The following is a 14,028-nucleotide window of genomic DNA, read 5'->3' on the forward strand; positions in this document are numbered from 1 at the left end:
GTTATACACCCTTTTCGAAACCCCTGAATTACACCAACACATTTCGATTGAACATGCAGTTAGCATTAAGATAAGGAACGAACGCCACCTTTTTTCTTTTGACCAGTCCTTTGTTTGATCGCCAGCGCCGCACTCAGCAATATTCCAGGTGTATAACGGCGGTATGCAAATAATCGAGTCTTCACCACACAATCCAGTGATTGACGTAAGCTTCAATGAACGCTAATGGGTACGATAACATGCATCAACCAAGTCAGCAAGCCTGACCACCCGATCACCTTAGTGGCCTCTTACGAAGAGCAAGGATTGCTGCAGACCAATTTTAACCTGGATCGTCAGGTGTTTTCTTGCTACATATAACATGTGGGCACGTGCTTGGAGCGCTGGCGATAATCATATATGTATAGCTGTCATAAACGGACTTACAATTACACAGAACAGTGAATTTATTTATGTCAGTGTCTTGATTAGAAAAGAAACACTTTAATGTTTACGTGTATCACTTCTAAATGTCACTCAAGGACTAATAATTGCAGAACAAAAACAAAATGGTATTAACAAACTATTAACTCTACAAACGAAAGAAAAGTGTTAGTAAGCTCATCTATTCTGATATGGAAGTGTCATATTAATAGTTTCCCTAGTGTAAGTAATAGCTTAACCTGTAGCTACCATTATTCAGCTATTTCTGTGGTAAACGTGTCGAACCCTTCATTTTGACTTCACCTGCCTTTCCGTCTGTACATATCAAGCTAGCATCAGGTCGGAAGTGTCATTGTCCAAACCCTAGTTACACACCAAGAGGACAGCTTTTGGTATTGGTCCACTTCGTGTACATACTCCTAGGAAACAAACTAATTAGGAAACGACATGAAGTAGCTATAGAATCACGACTGCAGATGTAAAGGTTTACAAAATGTGCTTCTGCCACAACATGTATTTCAGTCGATAACAGAAAGACTGATACGACCTACCATGTCGGTGACATTTACTTTTTAAATCTTCAAGTGATGCATGTGACTTCTCTCGAAAAACCTTCAGGCAATGGCTTCAAGGCAATTGTTAATGTAAGTTCTTGAGTTTCGACAAAAAACATATTTTGTTGTTTGAATCCTGCGATGTATGTTTCCTGGTATGGAGCTGTGTGTAATTATAGTGGACAGGAATTGGCATTTCTCAGGGTGTTATATTTCTTCCTAAAATGGAAGACCGGCGTATGAATTGGCATTTTTATCTTTCGTCCGGGCAATTTCACAAATGTGATAGCACAGATATAATATTCTTTACCATAATTGTGAAACTGGATGCTTTGTTAGCGACAACGCTGTAGTAACGAGAGCTGTTGTTTTACAGAAGCAAACGATGTTAATGATCACAAATTAAAACCTGTTTGACAGAGTTTAGGCTCCCATTTCTCATATGTGTTGCTGTGCAGTAAGTAGTGGAAGTCTTACATTATACAGTTCCTAATTATCAGAAAGCATTTCTAGGATAATCTGTGTATTCCATATAAAAGCCTGTGTCAATGCATGTTACCAGTATTAAATGGACCCAACCACAATAAGGATTGGAGAGTTCCACTATGTGACTATGGATGTTTGTTTCTCATAGGGGCGGTGGCGTAGCCTAGTGGTTAAAGCGTTGGCTCGTCATGCCGAAGACCCGGGTTCGATTCCACATATGGGCACACTGTGTGGTGTCCCCCGCCGTGATATTGCTGGAATATTGCTAACAGCGGTGTAAAACTAAACTCAGTCTGTCAGTTGTTTCTCATAAGGGGCGGTTTGATAGCCTTGTGTTTAAAGCTTTTGCTCATATCGCTGGAGGTTTGGATTCCATTCGCCACATAGGTACAATGTTTAAAGCCCTTTTCTTCTGACCCCAGCGGTGATGTTGTTTGATTATTTCTAAAGGCGGCATAAAACTAATCTCACTTAACTACACTGTTTCTCATAAATTATCCTCACCGATTGGACCGTTGTTCATGCCATAGGCCACGCGTTTGTCTGGTTCCGTTCTTGGTATATATAATGATAAATACTTGTTATACATTTATTCAGTCCAAAGTTATTTTAAAAGGACTTTCTATTTTGGATTGTTTAGAAACCGTCCTTTGTGGTCTGATGGGTCGAACGTCTGCCGGGAGAAAGAAAGTCTGTGGTTCCATTCGCTGGGAGTGTCATACTGAAAGATGCTGAATGGTATTTGTTGTTGCTCTGCGTGGGGCGCTGCTCGCAAGAAATACAATAAGTATTGATCGGCTTGGAGTCAGTATATGTGTAAGAGGCGATATAGATGATCAAGTGGTCCGACTCGCTGGTGTAAAACATACTTCAGTCTGCTCTCTATATCTAAGTGTTAAGTTACCACTTCGACACACACGACAATAATTTCTTAACGATGTTGCTGTTGCGTTTGAACATTGACAACCTGCATTTGGTGAGGAGAAAGTCCAAGACGTTACCATATGTACAACTTGCAAATCCCCCATTTAAATCAAAGTAACAGGAACGAATATCAAATAACTCGTTTATCTAGAATCAATAGAATTTTCTCCCATTCTTCGTCACATCATTTTACATTTGAGTTTGACATATGGCAAGCTCTTTTTCTTATACTGCATCTTAGTATGACATGATGCAAAAGCAATACGCGTTGTCAGGTGAACGTGAAATTCCCAAATGCGCAAATAGGTAAGGCCTTTGTGATGTTTCCTTGGTCTGGTGGATAAAGCGTAGCAACTGAGAGCAGAAAATTGATGGTTCGAGTCCGGTCTTCATCACACCAAGGGAAGGTTCGTCCATATGATGTAACGTTAAACTGAGGATCGGCATGTCATATAGCTCACTCTGAAACAGGCTATAGTCAGAACTAGTATACAAACGGACAAACACAAACACAAACACACACACACACACACGAGCGCGTCAGCTAGCACACACACATACACATAGAGACAGAAATATATAAATGTAATTATGTAATTTGATCCTAAATACGTTGTTAAATTCTATGCCACCTCACCTTTTTGTGCGTTTAACACGTCAACAAAGTGATAGGTTTTCCTGTGTGCTCATTAATAGTGCTTGGTGTTATGAGTTCATTTTAAAACAGTGTTGTAATTGTATTAATTGTTTCTGTTAATGTTTAGAATGTAGTGGGGTAGAGTGCAGTGGCGTGCAACTTACTACATTTAAACTAGATAGACTGGTCTCGCCCAGCATGTTACAGAATGTTCTAGAATTTTTTGTCTTATCACATTACGTCAAGACCAGCAGTTATGTGAAGATCATTTTCACCCTGGATTCCAAGGATAGGCTTATTGTGGAAGCTTGACTACTACAATTACTGTTAATTGTATAATAACACCTTCATTTAATTCCCCACATGGATATATTTCTGGTGTCCCTTGTCGTGAAAAGCATGGCCAACACTTCGTTATGGCCCACAATTTATCATGTCCAGGAAAACGTTCCACGTATATCCCTTTCCGCGGGAAATGCATTTCCATTTTGTTACTCTAAATACCCCGGACTCATTCATCACCAAATCTTATTCTTCACCGTCACAATCGCAATCTCTCCAATCTCTCACTGGTCCAGTATTGTCCCTGGTCAGGGGGGGGAAATCCAACTGGGAGATTTTGAGTCTGAAAGTCGTATGTCTTTGCTCGAACGGTTACCACTTATAGTTTGTGAAACCCTTGAGTAATCGATCAGTCAATTCATGTTGATCAGCTACATTTGTTTTCTGTCTTCAGTTATGCGGACTGTATGGCTGAATGTTAAGCAACGGAGCAATGTGACCTCTTCGATGTACAATGGGCAGTTCACACGTATTCCTCCATGACTGATTTATTTCCTACTAACTGTGGAGAGACAGGGAGAGGGTAATTGGAGGCCTGTCGCATAGGGAAACCTAAGTGTAATATTGTCTTTATGCCAGTTAACCAAATGAACGTGATTTGCAGGTAAAAAATTGACATGAAAACTTGTTGATCGTGCAAATACCATAATACTTTTAGCTTGACAACTGTGTAAGAATCTACACCGAAACGTCGCTCTATGCAACAAACAAGAACTTGTTATCCACAAAGTTGTATGCTTCATTATTGACTCATCTTCTAGAAAGCCCACCAAACAATTATTGTAATTGTGATGAGACAAATCCACTATTCCATCATTAAATTCCCAACAATGTTGACAAAACTAAATGAACGTAATTTGCAAGTAAAAAACGTTTTCAAACATATGCATGAGAATACGACAAATGCGATACAAAATGACCCGTATTCAATTACTAAAATTCCGAAAAAACGTGACATCAGTCCAACAAGTCATCAATGTACGACCTTCCCGTGTCTCAATTTGTACACATAACAATATGATAATTTCTTACACAACTCTTTTTCAAGTATTATGTATAAAAATAACAAACACCAGTACAGAATATTCATTGCTATGCCACTTATTGACATTTACTGCACTATTCCCGATTCTGTGTTATTTTGCAATTCATCGTTCTCATTTGGACACAAACGGAGCCAAGAATTGTATTTGTGTTTGCTAAAATATTACCCTATTGTCCGCCCACGCCAACCAGACAAGTGGAAGGATTAGAATGAGAGTTGATGAATGAGGGGTTGCACACTACATTACATCAGTATATCACAACGCATAGCTTATATGCATATGATGGAGGGAAGCCCGAAGTAAGGCAGGCTTTTGACGTTTATAACTTACCACCATCGGTAAGCCAAGGAGCAAACCACAAATAATAATTACGTCTATGTAGTTGTTTGATTTTGTGGTCATATGACTCTGGCAGCCTGTCTTTTTTGGTACTTCACACTTTGTTTCACCCTTACTGAAAACGTTTTACACAAACAAAAGAAATTGTTTTCAGTTTTCCTGAAATATAAGACAGGAGTAAATCAGAAAGCTATATTAAGCCCTTATCACATAACGAAAATGTAACAGACCGAGGCTGACACATACCACATGAGTATTCCCTGACACCAGCTTGACTGTTTGTTATCCGTCGAATGTAATCATCATGCAGAAGACAGGAGAGACACACAGAAAATGTCAGAGATTCTCTGCCAGAAATACGGCAGACATCACAAAGGTCGCAGAACAACAGATGTCGACTTGCTGCTACCTTCGTTGAAATCACAGGTGTTGCCTTGAAGATCACAGGTTCAGTAGGCTAGTTACTCAGATGACGAAAACATATACACCAAAATTGACTGAGAAGGATACTGACTGAGTTCGAGTTCCCCTGCTGAAATCCCACGGGCCTACCCACGCTTCACTCATTACCGTCGTCAATAATTGGCCAATAACTGATTCCCCTGAAAGAAATCCTGGTGCCTCACAATGAACGCGCTGGAAGCATCTCTCTTTACCGGCAATTAGACGCTAACATGAAGGTGGGTTCCATTTGATGTTCACGAAATATGACAGATTCCAGTTCTCCAGATCCTTGGAGCCAGCTTTTCATACCAGGAGATTAAGTGGTATTACCTTTGCCATTTGACAAAGCTCTTGGCTAAAGATAAAATCAGAACGTTATTGAATTTGTTCATGAGTTAGCGAGTCGTTATGACATCAAGAGATTCTGCTGTTAATATCAGTGGGATACTTGATTATCAAGGAAACTGAAGAATATTTCGTGGTTACTTACCGTTGGTTCTGTGTGATCCACATGAACCAAATGGATGAACACAGCCCGTATGAATGTGGGGAGTGTGACACCCACGGGGACCAAGGATAACAATATTGTAGGTCACCAGCTGCCTCAACTTGTAGTATGAAACGCCTAAATAGATTGTCAGACATGTTTACTAGTATTAGTACTTGTGCCATCACCTGTATTGACTGGACCAGACACAATGATTTAACAACCAGGATCTTTCAGAATATTGAAGCGTGAGTGAGTTTAGTTTTACGCCGCTTTTATCAATATTCCAGCAATATCAAGGCGTGGAACACCAGAAATGGGCTTCACACATTGTATCAATGTGGGTAATCGAACCCGGGGTCTTCATGATGAGTGACCATTCATGATCATTAAGGCCACCCCACTGCGTTAGAATATTGAAGGGCGTTGTTAAATAATCTGCAAGCAAGGCAAGGAAATGTTTACCCTGCTTCAGCTAGAAGCTTAAGACTTTATGTCACGCTGATCTGCACACAAATCTTAATTTTCTATGAAAACAAAGTGTCTGAAAAGCACACCGCCAGGGCCATCAATTAGTTATCTCGCTAAACCCTCTCCAACCGCAACCCTTGGATGTTGGGTACGGCGCCAGAAATAGAAGACTGACGGTGTCTTAAATATATTAACATACGAATTAAAGAATAACCAACGAGTTTCAGGGAATTACCAGTTAGCTGCCCCGAGTGAATGGCAATCATTCACAAGGGATAATTATTATTCAGTAAATCCGTGCTTCGAGTGGAATATTTTATTGCTCTTTGAGAGAGAAAATAAAAAGGAATGCGTTAAATAGCCATACAGAAATCTGAACTGGGGACAGCCGTCTGCCATTAAAGGTAATGTAATAACATTTTGACGTCATGAAATATCTTTTTTATCAACAATGAATCACGTGGCTTTAATTGACCAATCAGTGGTGCGAAAAACTAAAAGGCACAGGAGTTCTTACACAAAATCACGTTTGTCTTGGGGTGGGAACACACAACTGCATTTGAACTTTTCATGGATCTTGAGTATGTAAGTTAAAAGAGCAGTTCACGAACAAATTACGGATTTGACGATTTGCGCCACAACTAGAAAACAACTCATTGAGTTCTCAATTCATTAACATCAATTAGAGGAAGTATGTGCATGCCATTAAGATTTTAAGAGAAAAAGCGAAGAAATAAAAGTAAAAGTGACAGCTCTTTTACTAAATGACATTGAAGGCAACCTTCTGTCGAAATTATGTAATATCATCCAGTTTTGACGTTTTAAACAATGGCTGATGTCATTTACCTTACTGTGTTGGAAAGTTATTTTACATCATCATTGTACCTACATTGGTAATATATAGTGGTAATGGTTTTATCAGTATTTGAACATTTGGTTATTTCGGCATTTTGTGTTTAAATTTGGGTTTTTTCAAATTGTGTATACTTTTTTTTAACTTAGTCATTGCTTTTCTACAATACTAATAACTATTGATTGATTGTAAAAAGCGGTGAAATTAAAATTAGTTAAAATTAGTCAAACATCAAACCATGCTTGTAAAAGGCGACTAACAGGATCGGGTGGTTAATCACTGGATTGTCTGATTCAGACTCGATTATTTACAGACTTATGTTATATGGCTGGAAAATTGCTGAGTGCGTGTAGACATGTACAAAATTATCCTATCCCTGTACAACATTGGTGTCTTTTTGGTTCGGCTGACCAACCAAAATTGTGAATAGCTAAATGTGACAGGGGTGGAACATTTGGAAAGGTATTCGATGCAATTATCCCATTTCGGCACAAGTAAATCACGAATGCATGCAACAGTTTACTGATTTTGATGTTCTAAGTAAAAACATGAAACTCATGTCCAGGTTTATATAACTGGAGCAAGATCGAAAAGATATTGATATTGATCACTCACTATCTCGTCAAGCACACAGCACACACATTTTCACATGGTCAGTCCCTTGTGAATATCAATAACTGTGCTCTCCTGGCCACGAAAGCAAGACCCGCAAGCGAAGTGGGGATTGATGGGAAATTACCCACAACGAATAAACACCATTGGTGTGCCAATGCCCATACAACTATGTGCACCACACCGCCTGTATTGTAAATACACAAGGTTCGAGCCATGACGAAGGAACGAGAATTTATGGATGCCGATATCTTTGCTATGAGGAACACCTTTGTCTTCACACCATTCACTTCTTAAACCAGATTCAAAGACGTTTTATTGCAGAGACAAAACAAACTGAAACTGACCTCATGAACCAATACTAGCACCGACAAAATGATCATTGATGACATAAGGTGTTCGATAAAAGAGCGACAACGTTCATCGGCACCTATTGTGGTACAGCAGTGTCCTGTTAATAACCTCCCCCTGTAATGAATTCCTAAACTCGGAATCACCGTTACTCTATTACTATAGCAAGGAAACCAATTATGAAAGGGTACTAAGTAAGCATCCAATGACGATGAAATGTTGAAAAAGTTACGAAATGTTTCTTGCCACAACAGATACATTTCAGTCGATAAGAGAAGGCCGGATACGACCAACCACGTGGGCGGCATCTAAGTTTTATATCTGCAAGTGATATATGGGATTTTTGTCAGAGCACCTTGAAGCAGTAGCTTCATCACAAATGTCGATTTGAACTCCAGGGTTTTGACAGAAAAACAATGTAATATTTCTGTTTGAAATTTGCGACGTATCTTTCCTTGTATCAAGCGACGTGTAATTATGATGGAAAGAAATAGGCATTTCTCAGGGTGTTATATTTCTTCCTAAATGGAAGACTGGCGTACGAGTTGGCATTTTGATCCGCATTCCAGGCAATTTAACAAATGTGATGGCACAGATGTAATATTATTTACCTTAATTGTGAGATTTGATGCTTTGTTAGCGACAAAGATGTAGTAACAAGAACTATTGTTTTACAAACGTAACTGATCTTTATCTCAATTCAACGCCTCTCAATTCAGTTTCCTCTCCCTATCCTTACACGTGGTGATGTGTGGATATTCTGTTTGTGATCGTACATGAATTTCTTCAGTTGACGATGAGCATCTTTGGTATACTCTTTGCTTCCTTTAAACGTATGTGTCGGTATTCAATATATGTCACCGATGACATATGATGAGCTCTGACTACAATCGCAAGGATCGCATGGTCTCACTACATGACGTGGGTGTTGGTATACTTGCTCATGCTATCTGTCAGATGTTAGTCTGGCCAGGACTCCATTCTTGCCATCTCGATAAATACTGCATGCAATTTACATCCCAAATGAACTCTAAAAGGGTCTTGTCTGTTTTATTGTTCAGTGAACTGTCTAGTGAATCTAATGTCTGCCCAGAGAGCAGACAGACGTCGATTCAATCCCCCATCGGTGTCATAGCGAAATATGTGAATGGTGCTTGATGTTAACCTGGCGCATGTTATCTCACTGGGCCAGCGCTACAATACCGCAAAAGTTTGAACTGTGGCGACAAGTCACACACACAGACGTGCCTACATGGTGTTATCTAAGTGAAGCCGTCTTATTCACGACATCTTCTATTCAATGGTTGTAGGATTTAGGGTGCCGTTTAATATATCTGGCAGCTACAGAATATTTTAGTTTATATTTTTGCATCGATTAGCTATGGCTTCCTATTTCCACAATTTGAGGATGTATATTTAGTAGAAGGATGTTTTGGAAGCTGAACCTATGGGCATTGTCTTATGTATGAAGTACTAGTATACTTCTAGCCTACCTAGGAAAAGAAACAGCCCTGCTTGGGTCACAATGTACTTCCTCCCGTGACCAGTCAAATATATCTACAACCAGGAAGATATCAAATTATGCGTTTTGTTCTGAGCCAAAGAAAGAAAAGGCACACATAGGAAATCGTTACACGATTGTGTTTCAAGGCTAAGAAAACGAGCACATGTTTTGCCCCTTTGTCATTTGTCATGTGAAACACACCCTTTCCAATAGAAATACACGAACAGAGCAATCAATATGAATGTGGGTAAATTAACATATTTGTCGCTCTCATTTCATTTGACATGTGTATGCTTGTGAAGCCATTTGACCGATCCTGACGTCCCTAATGATAAACAAAGTGTTTACCAACGGAGTAGACATGTCTCTGGTACATATATAACATTCGTGTCGCGGCGCCTTCGAGATGTTCCTACAAATTGCCTTGAGATTTGTTGTTCCTTGTGTCTAGCCAAATCGACTGCGAACACTGCTCACTGCAGTCTCAAGGTCGGCATCTCTTTCGCGTATATGTGGTTGAAAGGTTTATTCTGTAATGACTGCACTGATTGACGAAAATGGTGAATCTAGATAAGTAAATATATATGAGAAGCACAGTTGGAAACATAGTTACATTATTTGAAATTTTATTTTACACTAAACCAGATCATCAAAACTTAGAGAACCCATTTCTCTCCGTTTCCGAGAGAATGGGAGATTAATGAATGAATTTCTGAAGCATTCTTCGTAAAATCTTTTAGAGAGTTTCAGTATTTCTTTCTTCCGTATTTCGAAATTCCTAGATCTCTTTGGAAACATGTAACGAGCACGTACACCGTATGTGAAACAGTAAAAATGACGTCACCAATGTACAGGTATGACGTATCATGTCTGACGTCATATTGACGTCCTTACGTCAAAATTACGTCAGAACTGCAGTCGGAATGACGTGAACACTAAACTGGTTTGCCTGATTCACAAATACATAAATATAAAAATATTACTGTCTACTCTATTTGTACGTGTAACTATTCTACCATGGCTACGTGAAATGCTCGAATTTGATTGGTCAAGCCATAAAATCAGACGGTATCAATTTGGATTGAAAATGCGTCTGATTTCACGGCGCTTCACTGCGCACGTATACAACACTGCCGCACTACTTCAGCTTGGCCACCAACATGACTAATATCAACACAACAGACGTGATGGAAATGCTGATGAAACATTTATTAAAACTCGAAAAATACAATTATACGATTTCTCCTCCACAATTATTAGGGGACCTCACTATCATAATTATTACCTTCTATTATAAAAATATTCAAACTCAATTACAATACACAGCCCCAAACATAAACAAACAATATCTAACATATAAATCAGAAAACCTTGTAAAAATACATCCCTATCTATCCCTATTTGTGCGGCAAAACGTTCGTAAACATTTACCTACCTGGTAAATGGTATATTTGTTTCCGTTTAGAATGGGAAATTCGCAAGATAACGGTCAGGCGAAACACAAAATTTGCCACTCATACTCCATCATGTCCCGTTGCATCGTTCAAAATGTCAAAAACTGAACCATGAGAATTCAGTTCTCTGCCACCTTCCCCGAAGGCTGTCACTGCTATGTTCGTACACTTTGAAAAGCTTGGCCACAATCCAGTCCCAAATGATGAGAACAATGTTCCAAGGAATCCCAAGTTAGTCGCATGTACACAAAGCTGCACTGTCCCTCTTCCTCGCATGCCGGGGTGAAGGCACGTACGTGAAATCATGATCGACACTCGCCGGTCATAAAAATCAACAGTCTTTGATGAGTTACAGGTTATAGGTCGATCAGAAAAGGATCTATTCTTCGATTCTGCAGGGTTCAGGTTCGACAGTCAGTCAAGTATTTTCCACTGTCACTTCGAATTTCAACCTTTCGCAAAATGTAAACACTGGCTCGTCCGCCATTTCAAACTGTTGCGTAACTGTCTACTTCCAAGAAAATAAGTAGGTCAGACGATTCCATTATACTGTGGCCAGGGGGGTACAGTAATACGGCACACAAAACAATAGGCTGGTTTCGGTCTTGTGGAGTTATGATTATAAAAACCAAGCTCTTAGGTGTTACATTATTGCATTGAATAAACAGTAGTTTGTTTTCTTTGGACAGAATATTTTTTATGTTGCAATGTTAAAAAAAATACGAACGGAACCTACCACTCCTTTATCAGACGAGTTCAATTCGCCTCTCATCCCATGCCGGATTACGCAGTGTCTTCCGCAGGACGAGGAAGTTCGATGTTAAATCGGTTATGGTAGAATGGAGATAAACATACTGTGTTTGGAAATTAGATGAATGTTAGACCGAATTGATAGTCTCTAAATTAATCATTTGAAACCTCACGCTACGCGTTCGGCTTCAAATAAAATAGACTATCAATTCGGTCCCCGCAAGGCTGTCACTGCTGGAGATCTCTATTCGTACACTTTGAAAAAAGCTTGGCCATAATCCAGTCCCAAGTGATGAAAACAATGTTCCAAGGAATCCCAAGTTAGTAGCATGTACTAAAAGCAGCACTGTCACTCTTTCGTCGCATGCGGGGGTGGAGGCACATACGTGAAATCACGATCGACACTCGCCGGTCATAAAAATCAAGTCTTTGATGAGTTACAGGTCGTAGGTCGATCAGAAACGGATCTATTCTTCGATTCTGCAGGGTTCACATTCGACAGTCAGTCAAGTATTTTCCACTGTCACTTCAAATTTCAACCTTCCTCAAAATGTAAACACTGGCTCGTCCGCAATTTCAAACTGTTGCGCTGTCAACAACCACTGCCAAGAAAATAAGTAGGTCAGACGATTCCATTATAGTGTGGCCAGGTAGAGTAACAAAACAATAGGCTGGTTTCCGTATTGTGAAGTTGGGGTTATATAAACCAAGCTCTTTGGTATCGAATTATTGCATTGAATAGACAGTGTTTTGTGTTCTTTGGACAGAATACTTTTTAAGTGGCTGTGTTAAACAAAATACGAACGGAACCTACCATTCCCTTCACAGACGAGTTCAAATCGCCCCTCGTCCCAGTCTACTAAAGATTCATAAAACACAAAAGTGCAATTTTTCACCAACCTTACCTTGCATAACGTTCCGTTCTCTTTGTGATGTCTAATTATATAAAGGTAAAAGGGTCAGTCTATTTTCTCCCCTGTATATATTGTACCCTTTCATCTTCAGTTCTATGAGAATACGTCGTCACGTTCAGTTAAACTGACAGTTTAGCAGAAAATGCCTCGGCAAAACAGACAGAAAGTTCGCGAAAGGTGATTGTACCAGTGTGACTATTTGAATGAACAGTATCATATCACTGACAAAGCCAGGCCACTACGGGGAAAAGATGTTGAATGTTGGGTATGGCGCCACCAATAAAAACACACTCAAAGTTTTCATTTCAGTGATATGCCAACTGAAAAATAACCAATCAGTTAGGAAGAATTACGGATTGTCTCGAGAGAATGGCGACAGTATTCTACATAAATTCACTAGTGAACGATGTTTCGTAAATCACAGTTGCGAGTGGATTGTTCTGTACTGGACACTAGAAAAAGCGCTTGAAATGTTAACCTTCTTTCCAAATTTCACTGAAGGCATATTTCTGTTCCAATGATGTAATGTAACACATTTTGGCAATGGATGATGCCATAACGTACATATTTTCCTCAGCATTAATTTTTGCTTCAACATGACGATCAACGTTGAGAATCGTTAAAATGGACACGTTCAAAAGTCGAAAAATTACACATAATAGTATTTTACTCCTATGGGTAATGCAGTGGCTGACATTGTTTAGTCTTAATCCATTTTGGTTGGGCTCTGTGTTTTAAGAGAGGAAACGATTAAGAGCGCATGAAACGTAAACCCTGTAGGGACATTTCTCTGAAGGCAACTTTCATGTAATGTTAGAAAGTTTAATGCCATCAACAATGGATGACATCATATGGTATTTTCCTCAACAACTGCTTCAATAGAACAATCAGCACAATGGCCACAATGTACGCGTCAAGTGAGTGAGTGAGTTAAAAGTTAACGTCTCCTCGGCATTATTTCAGCCATATAGTGACGAGAAAGGTTTTACGTACACAATAAATATAAGTTGCTAAATAATCAGTCATCGAATAACTGTAAAATAACTGGAACATCACAGATGGAGTGTCAAACTAGAATGTAAATGTAAAACTATTCTATTTACGAAGACAATACAATATCAAAACAGGCTATAGGCTGCCAACAACTGAAGGTAGATGACCATACTGGAGACCATGGGAATTTACAGTGCTTTTGCTACCTGTATGGAGCCTAGTTGGATTTACCACATCCCTTCAGCCGCTGGCCATTGTAGGAAGCTTTAGCCGACAGTTAACAAAAAGACTACGTTTACAAACCTGGTAAGTTTAAGTTTTACTTTGAAAATTTTGGGACTTGCGTACCCTCTCAGGAGGACAAAAATGTTACATAATGGTTGACATCATATCATATTGTCCTCAACAATGGCACTGTGGCTACAATGTACCCGTCAATACGTC

The sequence above is a fragment of the Haliotis rubra genome, unplaced genomic scaffold (genome assembly GCF_003918875.1).
Source record: "Haliotis rubra isolate DU_JTF1 unplaced genomic scaffold, ASM391887v1 Scf28, whole genome shotgun sequence".
Classification (NCBI taxonomy): Eukaryota; Metazoa; Mollusca; class Gastropoda; order Lepetellida; family Haliotidae; genus Haliotis; species Haliotis rubra.